The 19,663-nt window shown below is 40.5% G+C and overlaps 3 pseudogenes; all 3 read left to right on the forward strand.

Moving 5' to 3' along the window:
* Window positions 1–12,409: 12,409 nt before the first annotated feature.
* On the forward strand, window positions 12,410–13,878 carry LOC149512408 (25S ribosomal RNA; annotated as a pseudogene).
* A 3,498-nt stretch (window positions 13,879–17,376) lies between these two features.
* LOC149512409 (18S ribosomal RNA) lies at window positions 17,377–19,177 on the forward strand (annotated as a pseudogene).
* A 289-nt stretch (window positions 19,178–19,466) lies between these two features.
* Window positions 19,467–19,606, forward strand: LOC149512410 (5.8S ribosomal RNA; annotated as a pseudogene).
* The last annotated feature ends 57 nt before the right edge of the window (window positions 19,607–19,663 follow it).

The raw sequence follows: 19,663 nt of genomic DNA on the forward strand, positions 1-19,663 counted from the left end.
AATTGAAGGACAATACCCCTTTTAAGGTGTTAGAGGTGTTAGAGTCCTTCAAGGGTGTCATGCCCATAGAACTACATAAGAGACTACGACCCAAGAGAAAGGTAAACCACAAGATTGAACTGGTGCTCGATGCCTAATCACCAACCCAAGCCTCATATAGGGTGTCACCTTCAAAGCTAAAGGAGTTAAAGAGATAGCTCAAGAAGCTTCTAGATGTAGTTTCACTCTATATGGTGAACTGGTCTTATTTCAGCAGAAGCACAATGGGTCTTTATGGATATGCATTAACTACTAGGCACTAAACAAGCTTATGGTGAAGAACAAGTATCTTATTCCCCTTATTGCCAACTTATTCAACTAGCTAGAGAAAGCACGATAGTTTACTAAGCTAGATTTAAGATTGAGATACTATCAAGTGAGGTTAGCTAAAGGTGATGAACTGAAGATGGCATGTGTGACTCATTATGCAATGAACGAGTTCTTAGTATTGCCTTTTGGTTTGACAAATTCTTTCGCATCATTTTGCAAGCTAATGAACAAGGTACTACAACCTTTGCTTAATGAATTTCTAGTAGTGTACCTTAATGATATTGTTATCTATAGTCGATTACTTGAGGAACATGTGGATCACTTGCAGTAAGTGTTCCAAGTACTAAGGGAGAATGAACTATATGTAAAGAAAAAGAAACATTCATTCACCTAGCATGAGGTCTCATTCTTAGGCCATATTAAAAGGAATGGTCATATTTGGATGAATGGTAACAAGGTCCATGACAACCAAGAATGGGAATTGCCAACCAATGTCATAAAGTTACAGTCATTCCTTGGTCTAGCAAACTGCTATCGACACTTTATAAAGGGGCATTCAATCATTACAACAGTCTTAACTAACATGCTAAAGAAGGGACGAGTTTGGGAATAGAGTCTTAAGAGCTAGGAGGCCTTCGATTGTCGAAAGCAAGCTGTTATAAAGGATTCAATCCTAGCTCTCCCCAACTACACCAAGCCTTATAAGGTACACACCGATGCATTCGACTTTGTTATTGAAGGTGTGGTGATGATAGACTAACGTGTAATTACCTTTGAAAGTGAAAAGCTTTTAAGACTGAGCTTTGATATACAATCCAAGAGAAAGAGATGACCACTGTGGTGTATTGCTTGCACATGTAGAGGCATTACTTGTTAGGAAGTAAGTTTGTGGTGATAACCGACAACATGGCAACTAGCTACTTCTAAAGTTAGAAGAAGCTTACTCCCAAACAAGCCCATTGGCCAAACTTCCTAGTCGAGTTTGATTTTACCATAAAGTACAAGCCAAGAAAGGCTAACATCATGGTAGATGCACTAAGCTATAAGGCTAAACTAGCAATGATTAATAGGCTAAAAGGTTTCCTGGTTACATGTATCAAAAATGGATTGATCCAAGATCCTATAGCCAAAACTTTGATCGAGTATGCAAAGCAAAAGAAGACTAGATGGTTTTAGCTTGAGGGTGATCCACTCTACTCCAAGGGAAACTGACTCTTTTTCTTATAGTTTGACAAGTTATGAAATAAAGTCATGAAGGAGTGTCATGACTCAAAATGGGTAGGCTATCTAGGTGTGCACTGCACCTTAGCCCTTATTAAAGACTGATATTATTAGCCTAGAATGAAAGACGATGTGGATACCTATGTCATAACTTGTCTTGTGTGCCAACAAGACAACATAGAGTAAAAGTTGCTAACTAGCCTCTTAAAACCACTATCAGTTCTTGAACACCCATGGAAGACTGTCTTTATGGACTTTATTATTAGACTACCTAATGTGGAATGGTATGGCAGCATGTTCATAATGGTGGATCGATTCTCCAAGTATAGAACCTTCATTCTAGCAACTAAGGAATTCCCAATGAAGAAAGTAACCTTATTATTCTTCAAGAATGTAGTCAAGTACTAAGGTGTTCCTCAATCCATCATTAGCGATCGAGATGGTCCATCTTTGGGCAAGTTTTAGAGTGAACTATTCAGGTTCCTTAGGTCAAAGTTAAAGTTCTCCACCACTGTGCACCCTCAAATAAAATGGACAGATCGAGAGGGTGAATACCTTATTAGAAGGGTACTTTTGGCACTATGTTAGTGCCTCTCAATGAGACTAGCCCAAACTATTGGACATAGCTTAGTTCTCATACAATATTTATCAGAGTGAGGCTATGAATCAAAGTTCCTTTGAGATTGTGATCAAACCCAGTAACTTACAAATTTGCCAACGCATGGCAAGAACAAGCTAATCTAATCAAATATGTCTACATAAGTCAATAAAGTGATCAAAAAATTGGGCTAATCCATAGTAAAGGGATATGTAGTATCAAGGAGAGGATTTGGTACTAGTCAAGTTACACTTGGTGCTATGATATCTGAGGATCACAAAGCATTTACTCATAGGTACGAAGGTCCTTTCAAAGTTTTTAAACAAGTAGGCAAGACCGTATATGAGCTTAAACTACCCTTATGGCTCAAGGTTCATCCAATATTCCTTGTAAGTATGCTCAAACCCTAGCATGAAGACTCAAATGATCCTTCTTAAGGCCAATCAAGGAGAGCATTAGTGGGCATTAAGGCCAAAGAGAGCATTAGTGGGCATTAAGGCTTTTTATGATTGAGAGGTTGAGCACATCATAGCAGACCACATGGTATTGCAAAAGTAACACATGCTTAGGCATAAGTACTTAGTATAATGGAAAGGCTAGTCGGATAGTGAGATAAGTTAGGAGCCAACTGAGGCATTGTGGTAATTTTAAGATCAGAATGATAGGTTTCATAAAAAAAGGTGACGAGGGTGTTAATGGAACAAGTAGGGGACAATGTCACACCCCATGCGAGCACCATCATGGCCAAGGCCTGAATGTCAGTGCACTAAGGCTAGACCTTCACTCAAGCACCAAGCCATAAGAATGAGTCCCTGTGAGAGTTAGTTGATGCTGAGCCTGAAGACCATTTGGGAGAACCTTCTAAAAAGCCTTAAAAAGGTGGCATGGGCATTGTAGGTGCAAAGGCTCTAGATAAGCCTAGACATAAGCCAGGCACATGTGTATAAAACCCTCTAGAAGAGCCAGATAAGAAAATAGGTATGGTTACTGTAGCATTAGGCATGAAAGCTTTTGGAAGGCCTGAGGTGCAAGCACTTTGTGAGAGAGCCTAGAGCCTTCTTGACTCGGTGTGCCATAGAGTGTCTGAAACTAGTTTTTTTCTAAAAATTTCCTAACTAACCTTGTATGTGCCTAGGGGCCTTAAAACCCTCTCGAATGTATATAAGAGCCACACATTTGGCTCTTTGGTTACCACCTAGGCCATGAGGGCTCAAGTATAAATAGAGGTGCCCCTTCTCTAATAAGACTAACTTATAAGCTAGTGAACTTATGAACCCACAAAGCTACTTAAGCACATTTATACATAAGCGACATTGTTCAAGCAATAGAAAGGATCTTGTATTCTTTTACCAGTGCCTTCTTAGTGTGCTATAGTGTTCGATTATCTTAAGGGTCTGACTAGTCTTTAGTGAATGGCACACTCACTCAACTTAGTTAAAGGCTAACTTAGTCATATGTGAATGGTAGTTTCCTACCTAAGGTTGTACGTGTCCCAAATGTGCCCCATGTCCTAAGTGTGCCATCCAAACCTTCGTGGCATATTGGTTCACTTGTGTTCAATTGTGCTCTTAGATGCAGAATATTTTATAGGCATAAGCTCTCAGCCCTTTTTCATCTAATGCTATGCATTTTACATGTTCGACGTGCATGATGCCTGTGTTTCATATTAGTTTTTTTTGTTGCTTAGTCTGTGCATTGAGGCCTATGTAGTGCTAATGTCCCGAAGGAATGCTACCTGGTTGATCTTGCCAGTAGTCATATGCATGTCTCAAAAATTAAGCCATGTATGTGTAAGTATGAACTAATTCAAACTATGAAACTATAAATGGCTTATTAAATCAGATATAGTTTGTTTGATGGTATCTACTACTTGAATAACCATAGTAACTCTATAGCTAATACATGCAACAAACCTTGACTTATGGAATAGATGCATTTAGGTCAATGCTGACTTTACCTATTGCTCTGATGATTCATGATAACTTGACGAATCATACTACCTTTGTGCCAGTGACACATCATTCAAATTTTTATCTTATCAACTTTTGATGGTAGGCTAGTGGCCTACTATGGTGGTAAAAGGTGATCGAAAATTAGGATTTGATTCTAGAAAGAGAGCCTAAGAAATGGCTACCACATCCAAGGAAGGCAATAGGCGCATAAATTACCCAATCTTGACATGAAAAGGTAGTGACAATAAATAATAATACTAGGCTCTATGAGTTTGGTAATTGGAATTAGTATAATCTAAATCCCTTAACAATGATCCACTGAAAGGTAAGTTTGTTGCCTGTAGCTATAGTAATTCCAACTCTAGTAGCGTATATTTAAGTTGTTACAATTCAAAAACTCATAGTTGGAACTAAGGTTGGGTTATTCGATATGCCTCACAATCAACATCAGTCTATTCGTACCTACTATCGACATTGCACTCCTAGCCTTATCTGGCCCGATTGGTTTTTTGGCCTTGTTGGTATCTTAGGCCATGCACCATGTGTGGGTATCCTAGGCTTGAACTATGCACCATGCACACCATGATCGAGCTGTAGGTGGGTCTAGGCAGATATTCTTACTTTTGCCATGCCAATGCCATTTTTATGGCTCGTAAATTCATATAATGGTCCCCTAAGCCTTCATGAGAAGTTTCATGGCAAGATGACTTGTTTTCTATTTTTCATGATTTTTAAAATTTTTCATGGTTTGGGATTTTTATAAAAATTTTTTAGAAGGAATTTTGGCCCCAAATTTGGTATACATGATCCTTCTATTTTTGTTGGCATCCACAAAAAAATTTAGCCAAAAAATCAAAGTGTAGAAGATTTTGTGGCCCTTTGAAAAAAGTGACACCATTTCATATACTTGCATGGCTTTTGGTTGCAAAACTGTATAACTTATCGTGCTTTTTAAGGAGGTGTGAGTTGTCAAGGTTCCTTGGAGGATAGGGGGCCAATATAAAGGCCAAGGACTAGCACTTATTGCACATTATGTGCACACACCCTTAAGCCCCCACCCTTGATTATCGAAACCCCTAATACCACATGCTAGGTTATTCAGCAACAATGCCCTAGGCAAAAAATTATGGCACCAGCACATGCTTAAGCCTAGCATATTCACTTAGCCTAGAATTGTACTTCAACCAAGGCTTCAACCATCAATGGCACATGCTGGTACATGGTGTAGGCACATGCCTCGACCATCATCGACACAATTTGGCCTTTGGTATGAGCACTTACCTCGACCACCATCAGCACAAGTTGGCCCTTGGTACAGGTACTTACCTCAACCACTATTGGCACATGCCTCGATCAACATAGGACCAGCACCTATAATACATCATGTGTGCACACCCCTTAGCCTTTCACCCCCAATGTCATATTTTAGGTTCTTTAGCAATAGAGCCTTAGGCAAAAAAATGAGGCACCAACACATATTTGAGCCCAACATGTGCACCATGGCCTATAATTGAACTTTAACCAAGGCCTCGACCATCAATGGTACATGCTAGCACATGTTACGAGCACATGCCTCAACCATCATTGGCGCAAGCTAGCTTTTGGTATGAGCACTTGCCTCAACCACTAATAGCACATGTTGGCCCCTGGTGTAGGCACATGTCTTGATCAGCATCAGCAGAAGATGGTTTTTGGTGCCAGCAATTGCTTCAAACATCATCAGCACATGTTGGCCCTATTGCGAGCACTTGCCTTGAACACCATTCGCACATGCTGGGCATTGGTATGTGCACATGCCTTGACCACCATTGATAATTGTGACCCTTTGTACAGGACATGCCTATTTGAAAAAAGTGTCCCCATTTCAAACACTTTAATGTCTACTGCTAGCATATCTATAAAATCTCTTATGCATTTTAGGGGATGGTTGTCTAGGCCCTTATCTTCCTTGATGAATAGGTGTAGTGATAGGCCTATCATTGCATACATCCACAGTAACATCCGTAAGCAAAATCTATGCTATGCATGCCATGTTGTTTGGTGACTTGTTGCTCTGGTGACTTATTGCTTTGGTGACTCACAGGCACCCATGGCCTTGAACGATTGGTATGTATGTAGCAAAGTCTAATGCTTGTGTCACAATCCATCCGTAAGTCCTAAGCTAAGAGGGTCAAGAGACATAACTTGTTTGAGATGGTATGGGTGAAGGACTAAGAAAGATTGAGACTAAGGTCCTAATGGCACATATGAGGCCCGAGAGTGCAAACCAAGGCTTGTGCTAATGTACGAGAGCATGGCAAGATGAGCAACCTAGTGCTAAGAATAAGGAGTACCTATTAGAAGGATCTAGAATACTCTAAAAGAGTGGCATAGGTAGATTCGCATAAAAGGCTCTAGATTACCCAAGAGACGAGCCAAGTGCATAGGCACTAAAGGTTCTAGAATGGCCTTGCATAAGAATAATAGTGGGTACTGTAGCACCCAAACAAGAAAGGCTCTAGAAGGCCCTAACTATGGATAAAGCAACAACCAGACGAGGAAGGTTTTCAAACCTGCTAAGCATAGGCACCCAGTGAGAGTGCTCGAGCTTTTCCAGAACTAAAGCTTAGCAGGGAGCCTAGAATAAGCTAGGTTTTATAAAGGCCTTAGCTAACCTAGAAAGTGTCTTGAGGCCATGGAAAAGGTCTAGAAGGCTTATAAATGCAACACACTTGGATCAATAAGGGCCATATGTGCTAGGTAGGCTCAGGTATAAATAAGGGCCCTTCCTTACATTTGTAGTGAATAAGAGATGCAACAAGAGAAAGGTAAGAGGAACCAAGTTATAGACTTAGCCATATTAAAGAATTAGGGTAGACATTAGGGTCATTGTATGGTCATTGAGCAATTGTACATAGCATCAAGTAAATAAAAATATAATTGCTTTAACTTTTTCTCTTCGATTTCTACCAAGCTCCTTGGAAGCCAGTGGCATGCACAGCATAAGTGTTCAGCAAAGAGTCAGAAAAGAGGCTAACTTATGTCCATGGATGGTAGTTTCTAGCCTAAGGCTACAAGGGTGCTAGGCTTAAGCCCTTGGCCCATGACAATTGGTATCAAAGCAGGTTTTGACTAAGAGGGATCAAAACCTTTATTATTACCAGTGTTGATGTTGCTTTGAGTTGTACAAGCAACATGTGTGCTAATGTGCTGCTTGTGATGATTACTTGCATGTGGGGTTGCATGGTGTGGGCATTGTTGGTTGTTGGTGCCAAGAGTAAGGTACAAGAACACTTAAGTGCTCATAAGTATGTATGGGAGATCTTTAGTTCTAGTTTCACATTTATGGTTAAATGAACCGGTTATGTGCATTAGGGCCACCCACTTATGTGTAAGGGGAGAAAGGCTAGTTCAAAAGAGAGGCTATCATCCATGAAAACCTACTTGAAGACACCAAAAATCATATGCAAGTGCTAAACTCAGTGTGGGAGGAGTCCGAAAAAAGGTAAAAGCCATGGGTAATAGTTGAGTAAAGTGGTAGGGTATGGAACTTAAAGTAGGAGTATTGCCATTACTAAATTGGTGGTCGAGGCTGAGTGCACTAAGTCTCCACAGCCCAATAGTAAGAGTTAAGCCTAAGGGTAAGGGCTTGAGTTAGAGAGATGAGAGTAGTAATTCCTCAAGGGAAGAAGAGGCTAATAAAGAACCACAGCATCGAAAGGCAAAGACTAAGGGTTTAGTCCAAGACAAAGGTACAGTGACCATGTCTTTTAACTACTTCTTGTGCTTAGACCATTGATGGCCAAGGAACACCCAGAGTGAAAGAAGCCTGGAGCCATTATGAGAACTTAAGGAGAGTCCAATGGTAAGAGTAGCAATGGTGATTAAGCCAAGAAGAGTGATCTCTTAGGCTCTTGATGAGGGTAAGGTAAGTATGGTTATGGAGAGCCATTGGTCCAGAAAATGGATAGTTTGTCAAAAAAAGTGTAACGGCGTAGCTGTGAGCATTACACACCTTGCACCATTGTGCCCTACACATCTCGAAGGGCCCATTAAGTATGGGACGAGGGTAAGGACCCTATGGTGTAGAGAAAAGGGTAATGGCACATTGAACATAGAAGTGCTACACTTTTCAACATGCCAAGATTTATGGAAGCCTACATGACATGAGTGTTACATGCCACAAAAGGTCCATTGAGTGCAGAAAGAAGGTAATGGCATGTCACTAACTAAGGCATTACATGCTTTAACAAGCATGGTTTTCATGGGAACCACATTAGGATCATGATCAGAGGAAGGGATGATTGTGAAGGTGTATCGAGAACCATCATGTAGCAATAACCATAATATACCAAAGACCATCAGAATAAAAGTGGGACATCGATCCAACATCTACATGCAGTGAAGGAATAAAATCCCTTAACAATTAGGGTGTTGTTAGAATGAGTAGGGGAGAATGTCATGGTCTGTATGCAAGTCCTAAGCTAAGAGGGTTAAGAGACGCAGCTTGTTCGAGTTGGTATGGGTTAAGGACTAAGAAAGATCAAGACCAAGGTCTTTAAGGCACATATGAGGTTAGAGTGTGTGGACCAAGGCCTAAGCTGAGGTACAAAAGCATGCTGAGGTGAGCAACCTAGTGCCAAGAATGGAGATTTCTCATTGGAAGGATCTAAAATAGCCCAAAAGAATGGCACTGGCAAACATGACAATAGGCTCTAGATTAGCTTGGAGACAAGCCATGTTCATAGGCACAAAAGAGCCTGGAAAAACCTGAAGGCCAACCAATTGCACGAGTACCAAGGGTTTCAAAATAGCCTAGCATGGGAATAGTTATGAGTACTGTAGCCCAGATAAAGAAGGCTATAGAAAGCCCTAGCTATAGGCAAAGTAGTGACTAGAAGGGGAAGGTTCTGGAACCCACTAGGTAGGCCACTCAGCAAGAGTGCTTAGACTCTTCCAAACCCAAGACTTAGCAGGGAGCTTGGAATAAGCTTGATTCTACAAAGGCCTTAGCTGACCTAGGAAGTATCTAGAGGCCATGAAAGGCTCTAGAAGGTTTATAAAGGCACGGTTGGATCAATAAGGGCCATATATGCTGGGGAGGCCTAGGTATAAATAGAGGCTTCCCCCTTATTCATAGTTAACAAAAGAACGAACAAGAGAAAAGTAAGAGGAACCAAGGCATAGACTTAGCCATATTAAAGACTTGAGGATAGACATAAGAGTCATTGTAAGGTCATTGAGCAATTGTACATTACATTAACTAAATAAAAATTACAATTACTTTAACTCTTCTTCCTAGCTTTCTTCCAAGCTCTTTGGGAGCCAGTGGAATGCACGGCACAAATGTTTAGCACAAAGTTAGGAAAAAGGCTAACTTAGGCACATGGATGGTAGTTTTTAGCCTAAGGCCATATGGGTACTAGGCTTAAGCCCCTGGCTTATGATAATTGGTATCAAACCAGGTTTCAATCAAGGGGGATTAGAACCTTCATTATGAGCAGCGTTAATGTCAGTTTGAGTTACGCAAGCAGCTTGTATGCTAGTGCACCGCTTATGATGATAGCTTACATATGGCATTACATGGTATAGGCATTGTTGGTTGTTAGTGGTGAGAGTAGGGCACAAGGATGCTTGAGTGCTCATAAGGATGTATGAGAGATCTTTAGTTTGAGCTTCACATTTGTGGTTGGGTGCATGGGTGATATGCATGATGGCTACCCACCCATGTGTAAGAGGAGGAAAGTTAGTTCGAAAGAGTGCTTGTCATCCATGAAAGTTGGTTTGAGGACATCAAGGATCATATATAAATGCTAGACTCTATGTTAGAAGAGTGCATAAAAGTGTAAAAGCCATGGGTAAGAGCCGAATGAAGCGATAGTGTACAAGACTTGAAGCAAGAGTATTGCCATTGCTAAGTCGATGGTTAAGGTTGAGTGCACTAAGTCTCCATAGCCCAAAGGTAACAACTGAGCCTAAGAATAAGGGCTTGAGTGAGTGAGATGAGAGTAAGAATTCTTTAGGGAAGAGGAGGCCAATAAAGAGATACAGCATCAGAGGGCATAGAACAAAAGTTTGGTCTAGGATAAGTATGATGACTATGTCCTTTAACTACTTCTTATGCTTAAGACTACATGAGGCTAGGGAACACCCATAGTAAAAGAAGCCTAGAGTCATTGAGACAATTTAGAGAGAGTTTAATGGCAAGAGTAGCGATAGTGTTTGAGCTAAGAAGAGGGGATTTCTCAGGCTATTAATGAAGGCAAGATAAGTTAGCTGTAAAAAGGCATTGGCCCTATAGATGGAGGGTTTGTCAAAGAAACGATAATGGCCTAGATGTGAGTGCTGCATATCTTGCACCTATGTGCACTGTACACCTCAAAGGGCCCATTAAGTGTGGGAAAAGGGTAAGAAATGCATAGTGTAGAGGAGAGGTAATGGCACATCAGACATAGAGGTGTTGAACACTTCGACAAGCCAGGATTCATGAAAGCCTATGTGACGTGAGTTCTGCATGCCACGAAGGGCCCATTATGCACGGGGAGAAGGTAATGGCACACCACCAACTAAGGCACTACATGCTTTGAAAAGCATGGTTTTGTGAGAACCGCATTAGGATCATGACCGAAGCACGGGATGACTATAAAGGTGTACTGACAACTATCATGTACTAAATACCATCATGTGCTAAGGACCATTAGGACAAGATAGGACATCAATCTAGTGTGCATGTGTAGTGAATGAATTACATCCCCTAGCAATAAAAGTGCTGCTAGAGCAAGTGAAGGACAATGTCATGATCCATGCGCAAGTCCTAAGTTTAAAGGATTATGGACACAGCTTGTTTAAGTTGGTGCAGCCGAAGGACCAAGAAGGATTGAGACCAAGGTCCTAAAGGCACATATGAGGCTTGAGTGTGTAGACTAAGGCCTAGGCTAATGTTTGAGAGCATGGCAAGGTAAGCAACCTAGTGTCAAGAATGGGGACGGTTCATTAGAAAGATGGCTTTAGATTAGCCAAGAGATAGGCTAGGTGCATTGGCATAAAAGAGTTTGGAGAACCTTGGAGGCTAGCCTAGTGTGCAAGCACTAAAGGTTCTAGAATGGCCTGAAGCAAGAACAATAGTAGGTATTGTAGTGCCCAAATGAGGAAGGCTCAAGAAGGCCCTAGTTATGGGCAGAGTAGTGACTAGGTGGGGAAGGTTCTAGAACTCATTAGGTATGGGCACTTAACGGGAATGCCTAGACTCTTCTAGACTTGACGCTCAGCAGGAAGCTTAGAACAAGCTAGATTCTACAAAGGCCTTAGCCAAACTAGGATGTGTTTAGGGGTCATGGAAAGGTTTAAAAGGATTACAAGAGCCACACACTTAGATCAATAAAAGCTATATGTGTTGGGAAGGCTTAAGTCTAAATAGAGGCTTTACCCCTCATTTGTAATTCATAGGAGAAGCAATAAGAGAAAAATAAGAGGAACCAAGTCATAGACTTTGTCATATTAGAGACTTGATGGCAGACATAAGAGTCAATGTAAAAGCATTTGTACATAGCATCAAGTAAATAGAAATACAATTGCTTTAACTCTCTTTCCTAGCTTTTTTCCATGCTCCTAAAGAGCCAATGGAGTCCATAGCACAAGTGTTTAGCATAGAGTTAGAAAAGAGGCTATCTTATGCACATGCATAGTAGTTTCTAGCCTAAGGCCATATTGGTGCTAGGCTTAAGCCCCCAGCCTATGACACCTACTGTTGATGCTACCTCAGACCTTTGACCTCTGACCAAGTCCTTGAATCGAGCAATGGCTACCTAATATGGTACAAGTAGAAGCTACGATCATAGGCTTGGTCTAGCTAAGTCTTTTAGGTATTTGGTAGTCTCATGGCTTTTTTTCATTGACCACAAAAATGCTTTTGTCTAGCCAAGCTCATGCATGTGTCATGGCCCAGGGCTTAAGCCTAAGAGTGGGAAAATCCTATGTTAATAGCACTTGCACATGGGTTAGTCGATCCTAAGAGATAAGGGAAGCCCATCTAATAGTACGTCTAGCATGAGCTTCGAAAGGGAATCAGATTAAAATTCCTAAACTAGGACATAACAGTTAATGGCAATGTTAGGTAGTCTAAAGACATCAGTAGGGGCCTTAGGAAGAGTTATCTTTTTTGTTTAACAACCTGCCCACCCTAAAAATGGCTTTGTCAGAGGTAGGGTCCAATGGCTAGAAAAAACACCGCATGTTGCATAGTGTTCAGTGCACCCCTAACAGGTTTTGAAAATCTGGAAGACTAAGTGCTATCTGCACTCGATGGTACTTATAACCACATCAGGTCTCTAAAATGAATAGCTTCTTATCAATGGAATACTGTTGGCAAAGAAAGTTAGCAAAATGGATCTGTAACCTTGACAAAAAGATTAGCTCTAAGGGCTAGGCATGGAGGTCCCAGTCCTAAACCCATTTGGTGTTGGTGCACTCTTCAATCGCTCCCACAAGCATGGAGGTCCCATGGTGCACGCTCAGAGGCCTTTTTTAAGTGATAAATAGTTGACTTAAAATTGGTACAGACAAGGGAAATTTGACTGTTTAATTAAAACAAAGCATTATGATGGTCCCTATGGATGTTCACGCAATGTGATTTCTACCCAGTGCTCTAAATGTCAAAGTGAAGAAATTCAACCATGCACAGGTAAATGGCGGGAGTAACCATGACTCTCTGAAGGTAGCCTAATGCCTCATCAACTAATTAGTGATGCATATGAATGGATTAATGAGATTTCTACTATCCCTGTCCATTATCTAGGGAAACCATAGCCAAAGGAATGGGCTTGGTAGAATCAACAGGGAAAGAAGACCTTGTTGAGCTTAACTCTAGTCCAACTTTGTGAAATGACTTGAGAGGTGTAGGACAAGTGGAAGCCCTCGAGAAAAATTGAAATACCACTACTTTTAATGTTATTTTACCTATTGGATGAATCAGAGGCAAGGCATGACCCCTTCTTTTGGACCTAAGGCTAGCCTTGCTCGATTGTTCAGGGTAGAAGACAATGTTAGGTGGGTAGATTGGCTGGGGCAACACATCTATTAAAAAATAATGCAAGTCTCCTAAAATGAACTTAACGAGAATAAAAATATCATGTGGAACAAAAGGGTAAAAGCTTGTTTGATTTTGATTTCTAGTATGAATATGAACTATGAAAACATAGCCTATCAATCATTTGAAATTTGAAGCTAGAGATGTTAGAAAAGTTAACACAAGGATAACTAGCTTATGGTAGCCAAGTGTTCATAGCGACATTGCTTTTTGATCCTTTGATGTCTACTCTTCCTATCATTGTGAAGCATAACTCACCAAATGTTGGATTGTTCACATAGCAATAGAGAACGTAAGTCAGGTTTAGACTGTCATAAGACAGGTTAGTTTTACCTTACTAATGGTAGTGTCACAATAGTAATTCAACCTAGTATGAGAGGAACCATTGATTCACATAATTGGTCATCGCACTCGGTTGAAAAGCTAGTGGCATGAAGCTACCAAGCTTTGGATTATGACTAAATGCCTCTAAGTAAGAATCTAGGCTAGAAGCAATGCACATGCCCACCACTCAATTGCCAACCTATAGTAGGGGCCTATGGACCATAAGAGCAAATGTCGTAGGTGCAGCCCTCATGGTAGACAAGCCATGTAGGCCTCCTGGAGCTAAAGTCCCATTGAGCAATGGGTGGAATCCTTTGCAAATGACTTAAATATGTACTGGGGTATTGTAAGGGGTAGAGTGGCCTTGTTACCACAATCCACTAAGATTCAACCCTTTGTCACTTAAATTCATCCCTCCCCCCCACCACACCCATCGAAGTCCTTTCATTTCATTTTTTTACACCACACCCTTTTGGGGTTGGGATGAATGGTGTTCTCCATTGCAACTGATTTAGCCAAGTGATGAAATCCCTAGTAGACCCAACAGAGCACAAGCCTAAACAGACATAACAGATAAAACTTTCTATAAGGATTTAGAGATTACTAAGGATAGTATAGTTCCCTATACAATTGAACTTTCGATATATATCTCATGTAATCTCTTTGTAATCTTGGACTTTATAATAGCCATTGGATTGAGTCAATCCTAGTTATGGGGGCTTCAACTATAAATAGAGGGCCTTCCCAACCTTATTTGATGTACACACCATAACTTGAATAATACAAGTTTTCTTTTTCCTATCTCTATTGTTCTCTTTAGCTTTCTATTAAACACCTTATGTGTATCCTTGTCTAGCAACAACTTGGCCAGTCGACCCTAGAGTACTAAGTGTCCATGCACTAGTTCAATTGAAGGCTAATCTAAGACACCGAATAAGTCCATTCTCGAGTCTTAGAGTTGCATGAGTCGAAGCTTAAGTCTTAACCCATGATAGTTGGTATTAAAGTAGATTTTCCTTCAAGGTTGTGTTTAGTTCACACTCAAAGTGTTCAAGAAAATGGCATCTCAAAGAGATGTTGGTAGCTAACAACTAGAGGTCTAGGAGCCAACCCATGGAAAGGGGAAAAAAGCTACCTTGAAAGACATGATGTCAACCATGACTGGCCATTAAGCCAAGTTGAAGGTGATAGTGTCAGACCTTATGAAGAGGTTTGAGGAAACTAAAAAGGAGATCAATGAAGGATTTCATGGTGCACTCAACAAGACCATCAACATGTTCACCCAGAAGAATGAATCCTTAGAGTTCATGGTTAAGGTGATGTGTAAAGAGATGAATGAGCTCGAAAGGGAGCTCACAACATGCAAGGCAGCCATTGGGAATGGTGTGTTAGCTATAACAACTAAAGCTTAAGTGGTAGTTCCCAAGCCAAAATAGTGTAAGGGAGCTAAGTCCACAAAAGATATGGAAAACATTCTATGAGGAATGGAGCAATACTTTCAAGCCATGAGTATTGATGAGGATGCCACTAAAGTAAGTATAGCCTCTATGTATTTGGTTGACATTGCATTGCTATGGTGGAGATGTAAGTGTAATGATACAAGCTATAAAGATGTTGTTGTCTAGACTTAGAAGGAGTTCAAGGTAGAGTTTAAGCAGTAGTTCTACTCTGAGTATGCTAATGATGAGTCAAGGGTGAAAATTCATAAGCTTAGTCAAAGAGGCAAGGTATGGGAGTATGCTTGAGAGTTTTTAGAACTAATGCTTGAAATTTCAAACCTTGAAAAAGAGGAAGGTCTTTTTTGTTTCATGGATGGACTCAAATCATGGGCCAAGAATGAGTTATAGTGAAAGTGTGTTAAAGATCTGGCCAAAGCCATGATAGCTACTAAATCTTTGGTAGAGATTTGGCTATAAAGGAAGTTTGAGTCATTCAAGCCAAAATGTAATGGTAGAGACCGATAGTCCAAGGAGGGAGACAAAGACCAATAATCCAAGGATGGGGACAAAGGTCGAAAAACCAAGAATGGTCAAGGTAGGCCACCAAATGGAAAGTGAAAGCCAAGGCAGTGGAACAACAAGGATCGTGAGCCACTGACTTGTTATATTTGTGAAGGTCCACACTTATCGAGAGTTGCCTTAAGAAAACCAAGCTATCTACCATTAACAAAAAGGATGGTGATAAGTCAAGGAAAGAAACCATGAAGCTTGGCCTGATAGTGCTAAATTCAATCCAGGCCAAAAGGGTGCTGTAAGTAGAAAGGATTGATGTTTGTAGAAATGATAATTGAGGGCAAGAAACTGAATGCACTTATGGACACAAGAGTATCTCATTTGTTCATATCTAGAGATACAACCCAAAAGTTAAACCTAAAGGTACAAAAATAGGTTATTATGACAAAATAGTTAACTCTAAAGAGATCCAACAATTGACATAGCATATGGAGTGGAGCTATAACTTGAGGAATGGAAAGGTAAGGAATCAATTGAGGTAATTCCTTTAGATGATTATGATCTTGTTGTTGGTTTAGAATTCCTTGACCATATTAGTGCACTTGTGGTGTCTTTTGCCATTTGTATTTGCGTATTAGATAGTTGATACCCATGCATCACGTCGATGAGACAAGAATCAAGGTTAAGGATCAAGATGCTGTTTGCTGTACAGTTGGCTAGGGGAGTGAGTAGAAAAAAAAAGACACTTTCCTTGCAGCCTTGAAGATGGAAAAGTATAAGAAAAATAATGTTGACTACCCCTTGGAAGTACTAGAGGTGCTAGAGTCATTCAAAAACATGATGCCCATTAAATTACCCAAGAGGCTATGACCAAAAAGAAAAGTGGATCACAAAATTAAGCTAATGGAATGCATGGCACAAGCATTTAGCATAGAGTTGGAAAAGAGGCTAACTTAAGCACATGGATGGCTGTTTCTACCCTAAGGCTGTATGGGTGCTAGGTTTAAGCCTTTGTAAAATGACACTTACTGCTAATGCTGCCCTATACCTTAAACCAAGTCCCTAAATCAAGCAATGGCTCCCTAGGTTGGTGTAAGTAGAAGCTGTGGTTGTTGGCTTGGTCTGGCCAAGTCCCTCAAGTATTTGGTAGTCTCATGGTCCCTTCTCATCAATTAGAAAAATACCTTGGCTTGGCCAAGCCCATGCATATAGCCGATGCTACCTATGACCCCAGGAACAAGTCCTTGAATCGAGCAATGTCACCCTAGGGTGGTGATAGTGGAGTTTTTGTGTGTAGCCCCAAGTAGATCAAGCATTGGTGTTGTCATGCCATTGTTGCTTGTTGGATGGTAAGGGTAGTCTCATGGCCCTTGCTTGTGTTTTTCCCATGCTAAGCAATTGTGGCAAGGCCTCATACTTCATTTCCTATACTCACTCATTAAGTAATTGAATGGGTGGGTTGTGCATCAGTGTGCATGGATGTTGTTACTTATACGCAATGGACATATGAGTGGTGCTATGGTTATGCATGTTGGCAAGCTCTGTGCTTGATGCATCAAACTATTGACCTATCATCCTTTTCAATCTCTCTATCTATGTGGTCATCATACTGTGAAGGCACAATTAGGATTTTATGCTTCATGCCTAAATTGCTGGAAACTAGATGTCTTGCCATCCCTCATCCATCTTGTGTCCTTAGAGGCTATGGGTTGAACCTTAATTATGTCCCATGTCCTAAGAGTGACACCTAAACCTCTGTGGCTACATTGGTGCACAAGTGTTTGATCATGCTCTTGAATGAAAAATGTTTTGTGGGCACTAGATTTTGACCCTTATTCGTCTGATGCTATGCATTTTATGTGCTCGACACGCATGACACTATGCTCTATGTTGGCCCTATCTGCCACTCAATCGATGTGTTGAGGTCCATGTAGTGCCAACATTCTGAAGGAAAGTTACTTGGTTAATCCTACCAGTAGTCATATGCTTGTCTTAAAGATTAAGCCATGCATGTGTAAGAATAAAGTAATTCACACTATGAAATTGTGAATGGCTCATTAAATTAGTTATAGCTTGTTTGATGATATCTACTACTTGGATAACCATAGTAATTCTAGTACTAATACTTACAACAAACCCACCTTTAAGAAAAGATGCATTTAATAGATAAAAGTTTGACATAGGATTGGTTCATTGCTTTTATGATTCATGATAACTTGATGGAATGCAAGGACTTTGTGCCGGTGATGCATCATTCAAAATTTTACCCTATTAACTTTCAATGATAGGATAGTGGCCTACTATGGTGGTGACAAGTGACAGAGAATTAGGGTTCGATTCTAGAAAGGGAGCTTGAAAAATGGTAACCATATCCAAGGCAGCAGGCATGCAAATTACCTAATCCTGGCATGGGGAGTTAGTGACAATAAATAACAATATTGGGCTCTATGAGTTCGGTAATTGAAATGAGTACTATCTAAATCCCTTAACAAGAATCCATTAGAGGGCAAGTTTGGTCCCAATAACTATGGTAATTTTAGCTCCAATAGCGTATATTTAAGTTGTTGCAGTTTAAAAGCTTGTAGTTGGAACTAGGGTTGGGTCATTTGGTCCACCTCACTATGGGCACCAGTTTACTTATCTCTACTACTGGTGATGCACTCATAGCCTTAAGTCACTGGGTCATTCCTTCAATACTATTACTTTAAAGAAATTAGAGTGCCTAATGTAGGCCTATGCTTGTATACATTAGCATGGGATAACATTATAAGATTTTCGGTCCTATTATGTTGGCTTTTAGGATTGGAGTAATGATTAACAGGGACAGTCAGGGACATTCGTATTTCATAGTCAGAAGTGAAATTATTGGATTTATGAAAGATGAACAACTACGAAAGCATTTGCCAAGGATGTTTTCATTAATCAAGAATGAAAGTTGAAGGCTCAAAGATGATCGAATACCGTCCTAGTCTCAACCATAAATGATGCCTACCAAGGATCGACGGATGTTACTTTTAGGATTTTGCCAACACCTTATGAGAAATCAAAGCTTTAGGTTCTGGCACAAGTATCGTCGTAAGGCTGTAACTTAAAGGAATTGATGGAAGGGCACCACTAGGAGTGGAGCCTACAGCTTAATTTGTTTCAACATAGGGAAACTTACTAATTCTAGATATAGTAAGGATTGAAAGACTGAGAGCTCTTTCTTGATTCTATGGGTGGTGATGCATGGCTGTTCTTAGTTGATTGAGTGATTTGTCTGGATAATTCCTTAACGAATGAGACCTCAACTTGCTAATTAGCTACACGAAGGTGATCATTCATGGCTAGCTTTTTAGGGGGACTATGGCCATTTAGGCCAAGGAAGTTTAAGGTAATAACAAGTCTGTGATGCCCTTAGATGTTCTGGGCCTCACATACACTATATTGATGTATTCAATAAGTTTATAGCCTTGTTCGATAGGTCCAGTTAATCTTTGAAATTTCATCATGATAGGGATAGGTCATTGCAATTATTGGTCTTCAATGAGGAATTCCTAATAAGTGCGAGTCATTAGCTCACATTGACTACATCCCTGCCTTTTGTACATACCACTATCACTCATTCCAATTGAATGGTCTAGTGAAGTGTTCAGATCATGGCAACGTGGACAGTTCGCTACCCATGATGCTGTGAGAAGTCCATTGAACCTTATCATTTACAGGAAGGAAAAGTAGTAATAAGGTTTTTATAGGTGAACCTGTGGAAGGATTATTGTTGAAACTTGTACAACGAATGACTCATGAAAGCATTAAGGGAACACTGAGGCGGCAAGGGTGATTTCATGCCCTGAGTCCCTTCAAGCCTTGGGCATGTATGACAATTGATTTGTTCTACCTCCTGGGTGGACGAAACGATTGGTATCATCAGCCATGGCCAAATAATGAACCCTTGTGTGAATCGTGCCAACGAACCAGAATGAAAAAAAGTGCATGTGTTATTGCCATCCCATTCACAATGCGAGCACGGGTGGCACTGTGACTCTTTTGTCATGAAAAACCAAAATGACTCTCAGCAATAGATATCTTGGCTTTTGGATTGATGAAGAACATAACGAAATACGATACTTAGTGTGAATTATTGAATCTTATGAACCATTGAGTCTTTGAATGCAAGTTGCACCCCAAGCCATTAGGTCGAGTGTCATGCATCATCGCCCCCTCCATCCCCTTGCCCATTAGGCTTTGGGTAAGGGGGTGAAAG

The sequence above is a fragment of the Durio zibethinus genome, chromosome 22 (assembly GCF_047325235.1).
Source record: "Durio zibethinus cultivar Kanyao isolate XHJ-2024 chromosome 22, ASM4732523v1, whole genome shotgun sequence".
NCBI lineage: Eukaryota > Viridiplantae > Streptophyta > Magnoliopsida > Malvales > Malvaceae > Durio > Durio zibethinus.